The sequence below is a fragment of the Martes martes genome, assembly GCF_963455335.1.
Source record: "Martes martes genome assembly, chromosome: 4".
Taxonomy (NCBI): Eukaryota; Metazoa; Chordata; class Mammalia; order Carnivora; family Mustelidae; genus Martes; species Martes martes.
This window is the reverse complement of record NC_137891.1, coordinates 150121127-150123647: the sequence shown is the minus strand read 5'-3', so window position 1 is coordinate 150123647 and position 2521 is coordinate 150121127.

Sequence of the window (2521 nt, the reverse complement as noted above, 5' to 3'; positions counted from 1 at the left end):
CTGAGAGAACAAAAGATGCAAATCAATTACAATTCTCACTAAACTCTGCCATTAAAAAAACAAAACAAAACTGGAAAATCACTGAGAGTGCTTTGTAGCAAATGGGTTATCTCCCAGAAAGCTGTCTACAACTCCTGCATAATCTAATTATAGGATAAATACCTGATTTGTCACTTCGACTATGATACTTGACTACACCGAAACAATAATCTCATTTTTTCATACCCCAAATTGGCAAACAGAAGGACTAACGCCATTCCTATAAGGTTCTCATGTATACCTAAGAAAATCAAATCCATGCTCTCAACTCTTAAATCAAGATGATATTTAACCCTACTAAAGCAGGCATCCTCCTTCAAAAACCACTCCAAGATAAAATTTAACATTCCCTTTCTAGACCATGCACTGGGTTCAATGAGACCAGTACATGGACATACATGTACAAGGGTGGGTGATTTACCCTAAGCTGAGCAAGTAGGGATATTGCAAGAAAGACTATCTGGGCTTGGACGTAAAACCTGCCTCACCCTGGTCTAGCACTCTGCTCCAGGCCTGCTTTTCCAAACCTCAAAAAGGCCAAGGTTGTTGTGCCCTCAGACTTACTACACCATTGCTGTTCTCTCTTTTTGCATATCTTTTCAGGGATGGCTCAGGTCCCCGCCTCAACAAAACTTTCTCAGATAGGCCTTCACTGATACCCAATAGAAATTTACCCTCACACCATCTTATGTTGTCCCTTGGGGTCATATTTCATTATACCACCCTATGATCAAAGCAATAACATTACTTTCTTATTTATTGTACTTCCTACGCTAGAATGTTAACTTCCAAAAGCACGGATCTTGGGACCTTGTCTATCCTGTTTGTAACTGCATTCCCAGAGATTAGGTTAGGACTTGGCAATAAAATAGGTGAATGAATGAATGAATGAATGAATGAATGAAAAACAAACTGGTTTTAAAAATCATTAGGGCAGTAGCAAGTGTGGTAAGGACACAGAACAGCCAGAACCCTTCCAGAACTGCTGGAAGGCATTTAAGCTGGTAAAACCACTTTGAAAAATGGGCAGTAGCTACCAAAGCTAAACATATGCACATCCTATGACTCAGCAATTTCAACACAATATACCCAACAGAAAAACATACATACCATTAAAAGACATGAACCAAAATGTTTGTAGCCACACTATACAGCGATGAAATAAACCAACTACAAATGCACAGGGCGGGGGAGGGGGTGTCTCACAAAATAACAATGAGCTAAAGAAATCAGGCACCAGAAGAAATCATACTATATTGATTCCATTCACATAAAGCTTAAAAATACGTTAAAAGTAACCCATGGTGTTAGAACTCAGAACAGAAGGTAACCTAAGAGACTGAAAGAGAGCACCATGGGGAAGGGGCATGTTTCTGGAATGCTGGTCCTGTTTCTTTATCTAGAAGCTGGTTACACAGGTATGTTCTCTTCAAGAAAGTTCATTGACCGGTACATTTATGATATCTGCACTTGTCGGTATTTAGTTATTTTTCAATGAAGAGTTCAAACAATTAATCAAGAATCCTTCTATAGAGGCAGCATAAGGATGTCAAGCCTCTTTGTACTGTTACCCTACTTTCTTACTTCAGGACCCAGGATTTCATCTCACCCACCATTAGCAGAGAGATTACTCAAGAGGGATGTTGAATGGGGAGAAAAGGCAGGTCTGACTTGGTGGAGCAAAGGCTTTGCTTCTAGGAGATAACCACCCACAGGCTCTTAATTGTTGCAGATACCAGAAATCTTGAACAGACACACCACCCAGTACAGGGTGCCACACCCAAGGAAAATATAAGGGAATTGCGGTAAAAGTGATAGCAGGTATGTACTGAGCCAATATGACAGAAAATGGAGCCAAAACTCTATTTATCTCATTTAATGCTCAAAATAACCCGAATCCAATGCTAGTACATACTAAGTGCACAACAGACTCTCAATAATAAATATTTGCTGAATGAAAGTTAAGTGCTATGAGCACTTAAAAATGATTAACTTGTCCTAATGGTACATAGGATGGCACAGTCTTAATTCGAACCCTGAGCAGCCAGATTCCAATGACTCTAAACCACTTCACCTTACAACACCTGTGTAAAAGTGAATAATGTTAACATATGCCTGAGAGAACATGCTTCTGATGAGCTTACTACAATAAGTTAGGCTTCCCAGCCACTAAGTGGGAAGTCAAATGGACCTCAATTTCCTTACCCACAAAATGGGGATAATAATAGAACCTTTCTTTTATTCAACGAACATATATTAACCACCCATTGTGTGCCAGGCACTATTCTTGGATTAAGTGAGAAAATGCAAAATGGCAAATTCACTTCCTCACTCCCTTAATCCCTTGCATTTATTTGTAAGAGACCGTGGATCTTAAAAAAAAAAAAAAAGAAAGAAAGAAAGAAAGAAAAAAGAATTTGAGGAATGTTAGGAAACTCACAATTCACACAAAATTTTGCACTTAATTTCAGGGATTCATAAA